Source organism: Prosopis cineraria, unplaced genomic scaffold (assembly GCF_029017545.1).
Source record: "Prosopis cineraria cultivar Desert tree isolate PC_DT_omini unplaced genomic scaffold, ASM2901754v1 PC14, whole genome shotgun sequence".
NCBI classification, from domain to species: Eukaryota; Viridiplantae; Streptophyta; class Magnoliopsida; order Fabales; family Fabaceae; genus Prosopis; species Prosopis cineraria.
Genome location: NW_026555345.1, coordinates 3,644,962 through 3,662,968, shown reverse-complemented (window position 1 = coordinate 3,662,968; position 18,007 = coordinate 3,644,962). Strand labels below are relative to the sequence as shown.

At 31.8% G+C, this 18,007-nt stretch overlaps 1 long non-coding RNA gene, 1 other non-coding gene and 1 pseudogene across 2 annotated transcripts; 1 reads left to right on the top strand and 2 right to left on the bottom strand.

The window, feature by feature from the left end:
• Positions 1 to 392: 392 nt before the first annotated feature.
• Positions 393 to 1,638, top strand: LOC129293816 (uncharacterized; annotated as a pseudogene).
• Positions 1,639 to 14,934: 13,296 nt separating this feature from the next.
• LOC129293920 (uncharacterized) lies at positions 14,935 to 16,156 on the bottom strand. Its single transcript, XR_008589238.1, has 2 exons — positions 15,428 to 16,156; positions 14,935 to 15,340 (listed from the first exon to the last, which is right to left on the bottom strand). It is a non-coding gene; the product is annotated as an uncharacterized LOC129293920 (long non-coding RNA).
• Positions 15,862 to 15,964, bottom strand: LOC129294008 (U6 spliceosomal RNA). The gene has a single exon (XR_008589253.1). It is a non-coding gene; the product is annotated as a U6 spliceosomal RNA (small nuclear RNA).
• Positions 16,157 to 18,007: the final 1,851 nt, after the last annotated feature.

Here is an 18,007-nt window from a genome sequence, read left to right as displayed (position 1 = left end):
TGCGAAATTGTTTTATGTTTCGTGGGACAAAGATTATCCCTCTTGATAAGGGCCTTTAATATATATTATGTTTTCCAGGAAACTACGAAATTTTTATTCTGATCCACCAGCGTCGGTTCTAGTGAAAAATGTTATGGTTTTGAGTTTGAATCCGTCTGAATACAGAAAACTTCTTTAAAAGAGTCCTCAACTGGATAAACATCTAATAGCCCTTCAGAAAATCAACAATTAAAGATTTTTAAGATCAAAATTTATCCTCCAAAGAAAAATATGAAAGCAATAGCATTAGTTGAACAGTTCGATGACCACTCTATTGTTGCTATGTGGATGCAAGTTGCAGTTATCCCTCAGACTTGTTCCTATAAAAACCCCCAACAGACACCTCTTGTCTGAATCATCTTATCCTTCAAGAGCTCCAAACACAACCATGGCTCAATACTTCATCCATATTTTCTCTTCGCTTCTGGTAATTCTTGCTGCATTATTTGAAGGAACCCAAGCAGTCGAATACCCCGTCACCAATAGAGCCCTCGGCACAGCCGGCGGCATCGTCTTCCGTGACAGAATCGGCAACGCCTACGCGGGGCGAACAATGGAGTCTGCAACCAATTTCATATGGTGGATTTTTCAGCAGAATTCTCCTGCAGACAGAAAGAACGTTCAGAAAGTGAGCTTGTTCGTGGACGATATGGATGGAGTGGCATATGCTACAAACAACGAGATTCATCTAAGTGCAAGGTACGTCGGAAGATATTCCGTAGACGTCAGAAGAGAAGTAACCGGCGTGCTGTACCATGAGATGGCTCAGATATGGCAGTGGAATGGGAATGGTCGGGCTAATGGAGGGCCGATCGAAGGGATTGCTGATTATGTGAGGCTCCGAGCAGGGTAAGCACCGAGCCACTGGGTGAAACCAGGTCAGGGAGATAGGTGGGATCGAGGCTATGATGTTACAGCTTACTTTCTGGATTACTGTAACAGTCTGAGAGACGGGTTTGTGGCAGAACTGAACAACATGATGAGGACTGGTTATATTGACGACTACTTCTTGCAGCTCCTTGGGAAGCCTGTGGATCAGCTGTGGAGAGACTATAAAGCCAAATATGGCAATTCCGAAGTGTTGTCCATATAATTAGCTAAGATAGAGCTTGCTAGTTTAAAGAATAAGATGATATAAATGTGTGCGCGCTGTATCATCGTCTGTGTCGTATGTTGCTGTAGCTGAGCAAGCTTTTGTGGATTAATCCAACAGTCTGAGAAATTGGTTTGTGGCAGCAGAACTGCACAATAGTGACAGCAACTTTGTGCAGCTTCTTGGAATCAAGTGGATCTTCTGTGGAGAGACTTATAAAGACAAACATGCCAATTTGGAAGTGTTCTATATTTAGTAATTAGCTAAGAAGAGCTTGTGAGTTTGAAGAAATAAGATGATATATATGCACTGTATCATCGTCTGTGTCTATGAAAGCATCAAGTTACTGCTTATAATGGACATGTTAAGCGTATGGTGCTCTAGCTGATCAGTAAGCTTTTTAAATGTTTACATTTAAGGATGAATAATGATGTGCCACTATATATACCACAAGGGTCGTCAAGGATTTTGGCCTCGTAAATTTTTCTTCGGATCCTTTATTGATATTCTCTCTCTCTCTCTCTCTCTCTCTCTCTCTGTGGCAATCCTTTTTAACCTTAACTAAACTAGTGTTTGGGTCTATTTATTAGAATAAAGGTTTATTATCATAAGGGTGAATCAATTTATTAATGATTCATTAAGACAGGCCAGTTAAAGCTGATTGAAGGATATATATATATATATATATATAGTAAGACAAAATTAACTGATAATAATTAATGCACTCCATTAAGTGTCATAATGGTAGATCCAAGAATCAACAAACACGTACGATCCAATTCCATTGCACATATTTCTTTCATTCAAAATCAATCCAAGAATCATTCAAGACTATTCCCAACCACGTGTGTGCAATAAGAATAGGATTCCCAACAACGTGTGTGCAATAAGAATAGTACAGATGTATGTTTATATCTATATATCCTTGAACATGACGTATACTTGGCTGACTGATTCCATGAGCGGAGAGATTTAAGCTTATTATATAGATTTCGTTGTTAATCCTTATGATAATAAGGACAGAGGGAGTATTTCTTTATGTTCTATATATAATATTAAGGGGAATTGCTTACGTGAAAGCAAAGCGCTGAAAGGATGAAGAAGGACCTATCAAATGCATTGATTACGTCATTGCTTTATTAATCAATTTTATGTTTGGAGGGACATGGATTGTCCTCTGGATATAAGGCCTCTAATACTAATCCTGCGGCCTATCACTTTGTTCTTAATATAATAACATGTATACACAATACCAGCTCCCCCTATTATCTTCATTTGTTTCTTATATAGATAGTGTTATTGTATCCAAGTTATTCTTACTATAACTTATTAAAACATAGAGCCAGTAAACAAGCTTAAAAAAATTTAGGACTAGACTTACAAAAATTATACAGTTTTTTTGTTCGGGCCAAGCTTGTCCAGTTTCGGACTTGCCTAAATGCTCAAATGCAAGTTTAAATTTTTGAAGAAATATATTAAATATATTAAATATTAATTAATTCTTTATTTCTTAGCTTATTTTATGGTAAGAGATTATATATTTGAGTACATTATGAATCTATAAAATGCTAATATTGTTATTATTTTTAATTTATAAAATAACTTAAAATAATATTTAAAATATATTTTAATACTGATTTTTAAATTTTATGACCCTCAAATTTTTTTAAAAAAAGTTGAGTCTTCTACATATTTTAAGTATTATAAAAAGTATATTTTACATTTTATCTAATTATAACAATAATCATTTTTTAAATAAAAATAATTTAAAAAAAATAGGAAAAAATGATAATTTGGATACTTGAGCTGATTCGAATAAGTCTAAAATTTAAAAATATTTGAGTTGAACCTGATTATATAATTTCTTTCATAAGTTCGGGCCTAAATAAATCCATTTCAAATAAAGTCAATCTATCCAAATTACCAGGCTGTACTAAAACACTCAAACTTTTTAAAAAAGAGGACTTTATAAAGCCGTTGACCCAATCTTCCCTATATCCTCCTTGCCCTGTATTGCCTCCTATTTACTTATCCTTATACAGGACATACACACATATTAAGGGGGATAAAAAATTTATGCAGGATGTAATAAACATGTTTTCTTTTTTATTTTTGTCCTCCATTTAATATTACAATATTTTAACTTTTAACTATTAAAATTTTTTAAAAAGATATTACTGAAAAAAAGTCATTATTATACCTAGAATTTTGAAGAGGGACAAAATAAAAATAAAAAACAAATCAAGACAAATAAATTGGAACGGAGGAAGTGACTTTTCAGTTTTCACCCTTCAATTCTATTATTCATTTATTACGTCATCGGCCAATGTCTCCAAACTAATCGGATTCAATAGAATTGGGCTTAAATACGCACCATCAAGTCAGGCCCAACCACCAGTCAGTCACCTCGGGCTCATTTTCTTCTCCTTATGTTAAGCCCAAACGCAGCCCACCTTACTGTCTTTTAAGCGGTTAGTGCATTTCAAATTTTAGTATTTGAATAATCTTGCCTCGAAATTTCTAATAAGAAGTTACATGTGTGTACTATGAAAATTTTCAAAATGAGAAAGAGTAAGGAGTAAACAGTTCTGACAGTACAAAATTTACGACGTGGTTTTCGAAAATTTAAACTACAGGACCTTTCTCAAAATTCCGTGGAAGTGTAGGGATCATTAGTTCATTTTCTTTAAAAAATAGAAAAAAATTAATTTGCCAATTCATATAGTTTCATATAATTTTTAATCAGGTTCTTATAATGTTTTTCTTTTAATTGAGTCCTTGACATTATCTCTGTTAGTGGTGTTGGTCTTTCTTTTTCAGAAAATGTCAACCTGACATTAAAAGCTATAAAGTGACTGACGTGTACGTGCAGGGTTCGGTCGAAGTTTATTTCTCTCTCTCTTCCAATGCCTCATCATCTTCATTGCAAATGGTTCATTCACACCATCCAATTCTGCACTGTCAATGAATCTCTATCTAGAAGAAACCTACACGTCCCTGCCACAGCAACCTTAAACTACTCCACCGTCTTCCATGAGCATCCTGCATATATAGCCACCTTCAAACGAAAAATTCCAAAACGCTATTCAACCCCGTGGCCTGTATTGTGCTCATAATGATCAATACTACTTGGAACCTAGTACAACTCATCAGTTCCTGTGTTCCATTAATTAAGCAACGTCATGCTGGCCTTGATATCAGTAATGATTTTTTTTTTTTAATTTTGAAATGCTGCTGCACTTGTTCGTAGTCATATAATCATATATAGTTAAGAAACGGAACTGAAGATGAAGAATTTGAATTTGAATGAATATTCCAGTCACAGTTAAGAAGCTGGTGAAACAAGGCATGCATATTGTTGAAATCCCAACACAAACATATTTTGTCCTAGTGCACCGCTCAATGTAAAAGAATTAATTTTTTCACTAAATATCTCAATTACATTAAGGCTGTGTTTGGTAGAGTGGAATCACAAATATGGAAAAGGAATTGAAGCTGGAATCATAAAATAATGATGTTTGGTACATGTGAATTTAAATTCTCAAGAATCTTGATTCAAGCAAAAAAGGTTGAATTGAATTCTTTGATAGGAGCTATGGAATTGGAGCAACTCTATATGAAATTGTATTTTTTGAAGGCAATTTTATCCTCATATAAAAATAGAGAAGACAACTATGCCCTTGCTCATTTGTGATTAATACCGAAAAAATTGACCATGCAGACAGTAGCACAGTGAACAATTGAAAATGCTCAACTCGTGCTTTCATATATATATATATATATATATGTGCCCAATTCAAAATGTCCAACTCAGACAATTCAAATTTTTATATATATAAATTATCATGTGTGTGTGTGTGTTTATATATAATTTAAATATTTATAATATTTTATTTAAAAAATATTTTACTTATTTTTAATATCCATCATCTATATAATATTTCATTTGTATATTAAATAGTATATGAGAAATTAAATCACAATATTAATACATTTTAATTTTGATTTTAATTTTTAGGGGTATTTTTGTCTTTTAAGCATAATTCCATTTTTTATCTTACATACCAAACAAAAATAATACAAGGATTTCATTTATTTTTTCTAACATACCAAACATGTTTTTAAAATTTAATTCTATTCCAATTATGATTCCGATTCCAATTCCGATTCTAATTCCGATTCCATCAGAAATTATTCAATCATACCAAACGGGGCCTTAGATTCATACTTTATCTACCTCTCTTTTGGTCCTAAAAACAGAGTTGGACAGAGCATCCCTTTATTCTAATTTAGTTTTCTTATGATGCTGTTGAACCCCTAGCTTCATAATAAATAGACTCCTTCATGTCTTTCACACTTTTAGCATCCAAACAATATCTTCATATTGTAGATACTTGCTTCGCCTTTTCCAGTCTAGAATCCCCTATTTTCACATTTTGTTTTCTTAAGAAACAAACACAAAGCGAGAACACTTGCCTAGGTCTTGAGCCAAGATGGCGACGGTGTAGCCAAGGTGAGCGAACTTGTGGGCGATGGATCTGCCAAGTTTGGGGCCCACGCTGACTACAGCAACTATGCCTCGAGCTCCATTGGAGAAAGAGCTTGCCATGCTTCGCATATATCACAAAACCAATGTGATTGACTGTGAATGAGAAAGATGAAGGAAGATGCAAGAAGTATATACAGATCAAAGAAAGAGAGAGAATGGAAGGAAGAGAGGGTAAAGAGTAGTGTTGGGGGGTGTTTGGCATGTCCAAACCATTGCCTCCATTATAAGGGGCAATCTTGTTCTGTAACGAACATAAGGTTTTATTCCTAGCACTACGTATCTTGCTACTCCATCTCACACTTAATTATCACCCTCCCTATTTTGTTTGCTTTTAAAATTTATATCGTAATCAAAGTCTGTGATGGATTCTCACTAGATGTGACTAGATTGCATCATTGAATTGATCAAAAGTTCCTTTAGTGATATTATTGGCACCTTGCATCACAACATTTTCGTTAATAAGCTTCTTTTTGATACAAAAATCTCATTCTTAGCCATAGGAGTGTCTCTGGTAGACTTGGCAGCCGGGGAAATAAGGTTGAAAGCATTACTCGCACCAAGACTCACCTTCTCTCTCTCACTCAGGGCCGTGGAGCCTCAAGGCAATTAAGACAATTGCCTAGAGCCACAAAAAAAAATCATTAATATCCTTAATAAAGGATGCATTTGTACATATTTATAATAAATGTTAAATGAAAAAATAAAGCCCCAATTCTTTTTCCCACTGAAAAATGAAAAACATTTCATATTCTTAAAATAATGTTAAATTTTAAGGTTGGCTCCAATCTAACCATTAATCATCATGTTTCTCCCTTTTCTTCTTGTTTCTACTCTAGAGCAGTAAAGCCTAAAGAAAGCATTCATCAAATACCTTTCTTGCTACGATTTTTATTTTTAATCTTTTGAGCGAACCAAAGCAGTGGAGCCTTGGAGGGAGGACATCTATGACTACTCTATGAATTTTTGATCTCTCGATGCCTAAATCTCCAGAATCCAAACAAGATGTGTTTGTTCCTTTCTTTCTTTTTAGTCCATTTTTAATCCAAGCTAAGTGTTTTCTATAATATCCTCTTTCTCAAATTCATGATTAACTTTAAATTTCAATTACTTAAGAGATTAGATTATAGTAAAAACAAACTTACTAAGTTTGCAAATAGGTTGTAAAGGTTGGATTCCAAGTTTTCAAAATTAAAGCCCTAACAAAAGACTTTACAACTGACAAATCAGAGTTATTAATTATACGGAAGCATGAGATCACTTTAGGAATTAGTGCATTTGCTTAGAAGTCATAAAACAATGCAATTATATAATTTTTAAGGTGTGCGTTGTAGCTTGCTGAACAAGAGCCGCAGTTTGTTTGCCTCTGTGTCATGCGTCATGGCATATTGCACGGTTCATGACAACAAACTTTTGCTATCAGTTTGATAGCATTTGGGGCAACTTCCAACGCGCCCTATTCCTTCGTTTGACGTCCGATTAATGCGAACTAAGTGTTTATAGAAAGTTCTTTTGAGTTTTAACTAATACCTTTGGTTTCATGACCAAATTATTATACATTCAAAATTTAGACGCTCTTTTCAAAACATACACTTTTACAACATTTTTCACAAAATTAAGTATCCAAATCATTTACCAAAAGTGAAGAGCTATTGACACCACTTAGACCACATACGATATACCAAAATTAACATGTGCAATGCACCACATCATGCAAAATGCTTATAAGTTACATTTTTAACACTTAACCCCTTAATTCTAAAAAAAAAGGAGAGTTAAAATTAACCATTTCATCAAATAATTCATAAACTACTTAAGTCATATCCAACTCTCACTTGTACTAGTATTTTGGCTTTACTATCAATGTCATAAATCACAAACACACACCTTAGGGCCAAAAAAACACTTACAACTCACAAAAATACATAATGCAAGTAAGACGCAAAATGGATTATTCTTCATTGACAATTTCAATTATTATATACACATAAATACTCAAAATAAAGAGGCTTACTAATAGGATCATAGTCCTATGCCTCTAGATGTTTTTCTCTGTCCAATCCCCTTGAGATGTTTCTTGTAATATTGAAGATAGTGATATATACAGCTACTCAGTAACCAAGGTCCAACTAACTTAATTAATGTATATCAAAATTATGCAATGCATATTTATGCATTAGTTCATAGCATGCAAGTATTCACTATACAAGCATGCATAACAACGTCATGTTATCCATTTCAAATCAAGATACAGGATTCAATCATTAAACTCTTCTTATTCGTTGAACTCCTCAAACATGTTTTTCATTGAACTCCACAATAATATGCACATTCATTGAAATGCTCATAATACACGCAATCATATGACTCCATTCACAAATAGCCATTGAACTCCCCTATTGCAAATTCACATCATTGCACTCCATAACATAAACATTCATAAACTTTCTAAAACACAATTTTCATTGAAACTTTTCACTTTTCAAATGATTGAACTTCATTAACTAACCACCTTTTAGTGGGTTTTCAAGAAAACCATGACATACTTGCATTTCATCCAAGTTCATGCATTTAAATTTATCACATACTAATCAACAAACTAATTAACACACAAAAGCACAAGGTAAAATTTTTCTGGTTACCTCAAATCTTTGAGAGGTTAAAGATTTCACTCCTCAAATACTCACTCTTAAAGCTTTCAAGAAGCTTGAGTGGTGCCAAAGATAGTCACTCTATAAATGTTTACAATGTAATTCATTAATATCCACATTTGAGTTAGTTTTTAATATCAACCCAACACTTCTTCATTTTCAAGATTCATTCTTTACTCTTATGAAAATATCCATAGGATTTCTTAGCTTTTTCTAACTTTCATTAACATCATCGAGCTTTTTAATAGTCATTAATAGAGTCATATTGTTCCCAACCATCATATTTATAATAGATTTTTGCATATTAAATGCTCCCCAACCATCAATCATTATAAATCCATAAATATCAAGTTTCATTAGCTCAATCTACTTTTATTTACATTATTTAAGTCAATGAGTTCCAACTTATAACCTATATGGACCGAAAATCATCATTATCAACTAAATCCTAGCTTCTAACATCAGGTAAATAGAAGAAGATAGGAAGATTAAGGTGTAGGAAATTTACCTTTAAGGTTTATCCACTTCAAAATACTCCTAATGCTCAAATTCCTCAAGGCCTAGTAGAGCATTTTTATCCCTCCTTCATATACCTTTGTTTCTTCTCTTTCTCTACTTCATTTCACAATCTTGTTATAACAAAAAAAAAAGTGTCTATGCATTGCTGCAAACACACAATGCACCATAGTGCATGGCACAAAGAGCACCTCTACAGGCATATCAACACACACACACTGTGACGGCCTAATCCACAAGCCGTGGTGCATGGTACAGAGTCTTTCCCTTCGTATCTTCTCCCTCTTTTCATTCTTAGGTGACCCAACTTCTTTTGGATCCATGTTTAGGGCTGGAAAAATAACCAAACACATCCGTTTGGCCTCTCTGGCCATACACCTATCTAATAAACTCAATTAATCTAATTCAGGCTCAATTAATCAGGTTTAAAATTTGAGGATGTTACATTTTCTCTTTTCTAATTTTTTTTATTATTTCTAGTGTAAAAAATGTCAAATAAAAAGTATGAATCTGGTTATGAAAAATCAAAGAAAAAAAAAGGAAAGTTGAAAAACTGATTGAATTATAATGTGGTGCTCTTGATAAGTTTGTTACTACTAATAATAAAAGAGATATAACAACAACTTCAGTTGATGAAGAAGTAATAGAACAATCACCTATGGATGATGTTAAAAATTCTAATAACTTTAATTCAAATGAAGAGCAACAAGAAGATGATACAAATTTAAACAAAGATAACAAATTAGAAGAGAATGCTAAATAAAAGAGTTCATCAATCAACATTTCTAAAAATATTTATGACCCATGACAATGGAAAAATATTGATGAGAAGTTTAGAGATTTAATGGTAGAAAAGGGTCCAATCAAATATAAAAATTTGTAATTTTCAAAAGATAAAAATAATAGGCATTTTCTTCATCTTTTTGCCAATGAATACTGCCAAATGGAGAAAAATATGATAGAAAATGGCTAATTTATTCAAAATATTTTGATAAACCGTATTGTTTTTGTTGTAAGCTTTTCTGTTAAAAAAATAATATTAACCAACTAGTTAATGAAGGGACTAGAGATTGGAAAAATCTTGGTTCCAAACTTAAAAGTCATGAAACAAGTCATGAACATATCACTAATATGACCAAATGGATTGAACTAGAAACAAGATTCAGAAGAACAAACACAATTGATAAAAGCGTACAAGAACAAATTAATAAAGAAAAGGAACACTAAGAAAAGGTTTTACTTAGAATCATAGCTATAGTTGAATATCTTTCTAAAAATAATCTTGCCTTTCTTGGGACTAAAGAGAAGATATATCAAAAAAATAATGGCAACTTTTTGGGCTTGATTGAGATGCTTGTAGAATTTGACCCAACTATGCAGGAGCATGTTAAATGAATAAAAAATGGAAAACTTCGTGCTCATTACTTGAGTAATACTATACAAAATGAAATGATAGGATTGTTAGCTTTCCAAATAAAAAATGTAAAAATAAAAAAAAATTCAAAGACATAAAATATTATTCTTGATTGTACTCTCGATGCGGGTCATAAAGAACAAATGACTCTAATTTTGAGATGTATTGATACTATGAGTTCTTCAATAAAAAAATAGAGGAGTATTTTGTTGAATTTTTAAAAGTCAATGATATATCAGGTAAGAGTCTTTTCAATGAACTTATCAACGTGTTAAAAAAATATGAGCTTGATATTAATGACATAACGGGATAAGGTTATGATAATGGAGCTAATAGGAAAGGTAAAAATCAAGGTGTGCAAAAAAGATTACTGGACACAAATCTTAGAGCATTTTACACACCATGTGAATGTCATAATTTGAATTTAGTTTTGTATGATATGGCCAACTCATCTCCTAGAGCTATCTCTTTTTTTTTTTTTGGAGTTCTACAATGTACTTATTCTTTATTTGCCTCTTCCACCAAACGGTGGAAAATTTTGCAAGATAATGCATGCAAATTTTTTGTTAAATCTATCTCAAACTTGATGGGGAAGTAGAATTGAAAACATTAAAGCAATAAAGTTTCAAGCACCACAAATAAGAGATGCTTTGATTCAATTATCAAAATCAAGTGAAGATCCCAAAATAAAAACCGAAGCAATGTGTTTAGCTACTTATGAGATTGAAAATTTTGAGTTTTTATTAGAAATGAATATCTGATATGATATTGTTTGCTACTAATTTTATTAATAAGATCCTTCAGTCCATAGATATGCACATAGATATTGCTATAAATAATCTAAAATGCCTTTTTACTTATTTAAAGAATTATAAAGAAAATAGTTTTGCATCTGCTTTGGAATTTACAAAATAAAAAGGCTATTAAAATGAATATAAATCCTAATTTTTGTGAAAAACATATAAGTCATAGGGAAAAACATTTTGATGAAAATATGAGTGATGAAACCTTATATTTAGAATAATTTTCTTTTCGTATTGAATATCTTGTATACATTTTAGATCAATCAATTTCTTCTCTTAAAATTCAATTTGAACAATTTTTAGAATATGAAATCATTTATGATTTTTTATTTGAATCCAAAAAATTAAAAACTTTGGATGATGATGAATTGAAAAAAAATTTGTATTAATATTGAAAAGTTCTTAAGTTTTAATAACAATTCTAATATTGATGGTTTTGATTTATTTTTAAAATTAAAAGTTTTGAGAGAAATATTAACAGAAGAAATTAACAAACCAATTAAAATATTAAATTATGACAAAAGATTAGATAATTTTTTTAAATATTGTATTGCTTATAGAATATCATTGACAATACATGTAACAGTTGCTACTATAGAAAGAAGTTTTTTAAAATTAAAGTTACTCAAATCCTATTTGAGATCATGTATGTTATAAGATAAATTAAATGGACAACTTTGTTATCTATTGAGAATGAAATGCTAGAGTTATTAAATTACAAAGCTTTGTTATCTAAATTTACAGTTCAAAAAGCTAAAAAAATATTATAAGAATCGATAATTTATCACATGTTTGGTCCCTCTATTCATTTCACCTTAGGTCTCAAAATCCCTTCATATGGCCCTGCTCTCATTCATCTCGCCCCCAAACGATGCATTTTCTTTTTTAACGATAGTTTAACGTTTTGGAAGGAGAGGGACCAACACATCAAATGAAGATAACATGGAGGATTCAATTAAAGGAACTAAAGACCTAATTAAAAATTAGATGAAATTATAAGGATTAATACAATAGTTTTCCAAAAAAAATAATTCGGTAATTTAAATAAACAAGCCTTGCATGGGTGAGGAAGATTCAAAATTTCTAGAAACAATATTAACGTTATCGTACCTCCAACACGCAAGCAAGTCTTCTGATTTCTCAACAATGTTAATTAAGGCAGAATCACGTAAAACTCGGAGGGGGAAAATGATATCTCATTAAAAGGGTGTTTGGTTGGAGGGAATCCCTTCCAAATTAAGGGAATTGAGAAGAGAGGGATAAAATTTGTCATACCTTGATTAATATGCCCAAGGTGATAAGCTCAAAAGATATAGATACATTTCTTCATTATTTCAACATTAATAAAATGAGGATAAAGCTGTTTATATATAATTATTTTTTTTCTCTTTCCCTCCTAAACCAAATAAAATAATATCAAACTCCGCCCGTCCTCTCAAACCAAATACACCTTAAAATGATTCATTATCTAACTCATTTTATGGGAGAATGATAGGAGTTTCAACAAAAAAAAAAAGTTAAAAATAAATTATAAATATAAATATAAAAAATTATAGACTGAGTTTACTTTTGAAAAAGTACCAATGACGATTATGCTTTTTATCATCTTTGAAAAAAATCAATTTCTACAAATATTAATAAATTATTATTATAAAATTTATAAACTTTAAGTTCTTAAATTTTAGGAAGGATGACAATTAAATTCTAAAATACTAAATTAATAACAGTTAAATTTCAGTAAATTTTTTTAAAAAAATAAATTAAAAATATTGATATAAATTATTACAAATTCAGGAGTTTTAATTATAAATAAATATTTAAATATTAAATATAACTCTTGTCACAAAAATTTTTGTTTGTAATTCTTGAAAATCTGTCATTCATCTAAAAGGTCACTCTCCCTAAATTTTACTTTTGTTTTTCAAAAGCCAAGCACGCCGGCACGCCCTTATCTCCGAAGACACTAGCAGGTCCTCAAGTCAAAGTCAATGCATGGAAAATTCAACACCACCGACACCTTGAAGGCTTGAGCGGTGACCATGTCAATTGTCCTTTGTCACCAGTGCCCCTTCTTTCGGGGAGTAAATTAAAATACCTGAAATTACATTATTAATCATCATTAAAAAAAATTTCATTCAAAAATAAATATTTTTTATTAAAATCATAAGATATATTGTTAGTTTAGAAGCTTAGAAGCTTGTTAGTTTAAAGAATAAGATGATACATATGTGCCGTATTATCATCGTTTGTCTGCATGTAACAAATGCATTCTGAATTCTTATAATGGAAATGTCGAACTTATATATGTTGCTCTAACTGACTAATAAACTTTTCTGCAAAATTGCCAGGTTTAAATTTCACTGTATATTATATATATACACCCACAATTTACAATTTTAGAAAAGAAGGAAGATTGTCATCTTTAGTGAAAACAGTCTCTCGCTTTCATCACCCCAACGATATTATTATTACTGCCATTTGATTCTTCTTTCTGGCTATTCCACTCTCTGTTTGGCGATAATGATTTTAAAAGTAAACATTGTTGACCACTTTCAAGGACGTCAAATAAGAGATGCCTAACCTAAAAGGACAATGCATTTATTGTCTTCTTTTTTATTGTCAACTTGGGAACCCCTTTTCTTCCAAGCGTGAAATATCCCGGAATTATTGCGATTCTTTTAAAATATCACGTCTTGTATCTTGATTTTCACAATCACCTCTGTTCAATAATGTTGATGCATGAAACTAAGAAAATTTTTCAATGATGCACTTAATATGGGCAAAGTGATTTTTTAGACAAAATTAATGTGTTTAAAGGTTTCTTTGATTCTAATAAAAAAATGTTAGAAGCTAAGTAACCTATAAATGAAATTGGAAGGAGTATATTATCTATATCCACTTATCATATCAAAATATATAATATTAATAGTAAATACTCCTACATTTCAGAATATAAGCATTTTTTCATAAGCTTTTTCGGTCCAAAATATGAGTATCATTTGGTAAAATTTCGGCCATTATTTTTTTCTTCTCAGGGTCATCGTTTGGTTGTGCTGTAATCTTTGACTTGGATTTGTCTGACGTGTTGGAAAAAGAAGTTGGCAATATTTAGCGTACCTGGCTGATTTGATGAAATGAGAGTAAAGTTCCTAAGTGGAGTTTGATTCTAATCAGAAAATATCATGCAGCTTAATTCAGTCAGTCTCTTAGGTGAGTGCGGATAATACGATTTTCAAAGAATAATAGAGAAAGAAATGATGAAACATGTTCTGGAAATTCCAAAACTTTCCCCAAAAAACAATGCCTTCTTACATTAACCTCTCACTTCTTTTTCCATGGCTCTAATAATTTATCAGAACCTACTTTCACACACACACACTGTAAATTTCACAGTTAACAAGATCATTTTACTGAATATGAATGAGAACAGAAAGCATCATTACAAACAACATCACGATTAGTCACAGTTATCATACTATTTTGTTTCTACATTCCTGATCCCAATATGCTAAAGAAACAGAACAACAAAGAAAGGTTTTTTAGTTCAGCTATATTTGAACTTTTCAGCTGACAATAATGCAAATTGTAACACTACGTACTTCTCTGCTCAATATGGTTTTGGAGGCTTTTTAGCTACCGTTCTCTTTTGGAAATTAAATTTTCTGATATTTTACATTCCTCAATTGTACATTTCAACTATTTTCCATGACATTTATCTGCTAATCTACCTCTGAAAAGAAAATTACTGAGACTTAAAAAAGAGTAAAAAAAAAGATTCTGATCACTTTACCAATATCCGCACCAACCAGACTCTTCCACTCACAAGAACAGACAGTAAAAATGTAAAAGGATGATGGTATAAAACCTTGCTATGACTAGAATTCAGGCTTTCTATATACATAGATAAAAATGACACAGATTTTTAAGATGAACTTTAAATGATACAAACATGGGAGTTCTATGAATAGTCCCACGTTATCATTGAGGTGAAAATAAGAATGACCACGTTATCATTTTGGCAGAACCGAATCCAAAAGTGTCATTGAACCCCAGGATTGTTAAAAACCGATGGAAAATAGGCCTTCACCAGTACTCCTTTTATGATCCTACCAGAGTGCAATGAATTTCTAGTGGAAATAATTCCAATTATCTTTAAATGTCTTTAGAAATCCACTCCTTACAGAGCCTACAAGACATTATAGTATGTCAAGACAAGTCCTATGACCTTTTCAATCCTTCAATGATAGGTACATGCCAGGTCGCCTTATGTCATTTATCCTGATATGAAATGGCAATGACTTGATTAGAAGGAAAATTCCAGCCTCATGAAGGTGAAGATAACACAATGAATGAATACTACAGCACCTGTCTAAGAAGAAATCAGAGCCAGTTTCAACCAAGTCAAGTTGCTGGTATTGCATTAAAAGAGTTCACAGTTATCTGGAGCCAAGGGAATACATTGATCCCGAACCAGATAGATATATATATATATATATATAAAAGGATTTTGTTTTTGGTGTGAGAAACAATTAAATTCAGTCAAACAAAAATCCTTGAAACATGATCAGGGACGGAAACAATAAAATGCATCAGGTTCTTCGTTGCCCTAACAAAAATTTCCGATCACTGGAATCTTTTTGACATCCACCTTTCCCTGGTATATCGAAAGCTGTAATATGTCGGATTAAGAAACGCTTATAATCTTTTCCGCATCAACCCTGAAATCGGAGAAGAATCTGGGTTCTGAGGAAAGCCAAGAACGGAAAGATCGCGAGACGAAATTTGACAAAACCAAAAAAAAAAATTTGGACCATTTCTCGATTTGTGCGTGTCATCCTTGCGCAGGGGCCATGCTAATCTTCTCTGTATCGTTCCAATTTTATCGGATGCCCCCGAAGGGACAAGCTAAAGCCTCTGTTTCTTATATATAAATACTGCAGAAATAGGGACTTGAACGATGTGGGCTTACACTGAAGTAACTCCATCGCTCAAGAGAAGTCGTGCCCAACGTCAAGAGAGAAAGGAAAGATTCTATTAGCTGGAAATGGCACCCCACACAGACGAGCATCGACGAACACACAGACAGTAAAGAGAAAGAAGAAAATACTCTCAAACATTTATGAGCTCAAGATTGGAGAGAAGTGACTGGGAAAATTTTTTGACTCTGGACCTCTAACTCTAGGCCCGTATCATATTGGGCTTCACATCCGCTAACAAGTCCTTCAAACAACAAAAACGGAGGCACAAAGTTAATGAAGCGTCATCTTAAAGAAAAATGCAAAACAAAAGGAAAATATTAAAAGAGATGGAAAAGTAAGAAAGTGGAAGATATGAATGTAGCTCAATGGATGCTTATATGTTTGTTCTCCTGCTAATCGTTTACAAAGTTCTGAACAACTGTCATGCCTCAAGTTAGCACGTCTGAGACTTATTGCACCTAATTTTGACTGCTTTTAAGTTATTATCTCTTCTATGCATCACATTTGGATATTAATTATAAAATAACAGTAAATTTGGCTAGTCATTGTGAACAATTTTGATGAGCGTCAGCTGAATGTTCTCACTAGAGCAGAACATTGAAAATTTTCTATCACCTGTTTCTTCAGGATATGGGGATAATGACACAAATGTAAAATGATATAATAGCAATGACTAATGATGTCGCTATTTGCTTGAGATAATGCGTTCTTTGTTTCTTTTGTTTTTTGTTTTTTTAACTAACATGCTTTGTTTGAATGGACGCTTAATCCACTATTAAATTTCCGTGTATATAAATTAAATTCAATTGCAAACTCCTATTCTTCCATTTTTCAAATTAATAAAGTTATCGTTTGGAGTGGTTATGGATTAAAGTGTCCATTATTTTTTTACCTTGCTTACTCATTTCCACACCATATTTGAATGGGGTCAGCTATGATGCTTATTAGCAGGTTAAAAAAGAAATCTGATTCTTGTTAATTCATGATTTTAAATCTTTAGATAGTAGCTTAGCTATAACCATATTCTTCCTCTGTCTCAAATTTTAAAACATTTTTAGATAAAATCTCACATATCAATAAACTTTATTAAATATATTTAATAAATTTATCTTTTTAAAATTAAAATATAAACTTTTAAAAATACCCATCATTTAATATATTAAAAAAAAAAAGGCAAAAATTAATCATAGAAAGAAAATGGATAATATTAAAATTGATGCATTTAATCAAATTTTAATCTACTCAAAGTATTTTATATTTTGAGACAGAAAAACTCTTTAAAAAATATTATATAATTTGAGACGGAGGGATTAATATTTATGGTGATTGTTGAATCAGAAGTAGAATGCTCCAATTAAAGAAGAGCAACTTGTTCGATCGGGAAAAGAAGAAGAGCAGCAATTATTAATTTTTTTTTTAAAGGGATAGAAGAAGGGCAATTTGAGAAGATATAAAAATCTTAATTTGGCCCCTTAAAAAAAGCATACTTCACCATTGATCCTCCTTGAAATCGCTCTCTGTTTGCTATGTGAAAGCAGTGTTTTTCAATTTCATACCTGGACATTTATATTTTGTAATATGTTTACGAATAAGACTTTTTTTTTGGGACAAATGTTTTCGAATAAGATTATTATTATTACTACCAACATTCTCATAACAATTTAAAACCACTCAAGTGTGCAACAGACCATTAGTTTTCCGGAAGGAAAGTTAACTGGTGTGTAGAACAAAAGCTAAGGTTGATATTTGTACAAAACCAAGGAATCCCCAGAAGAGTAAAATCATTACAAATTCTTATCGCTTCATCAAGGACTTCACTAGACCAGATTCTAGCATTTACAAGAACAGACAATATAATATAAAAGATTGATTATTGAGAGGAAAAAGCTTTGCTACATTGGTTGAGGAAATAATGAGAGAGCATATTGTCACGGGCTGAGAGTCTAGCGCAGCACACAGTGCCCGT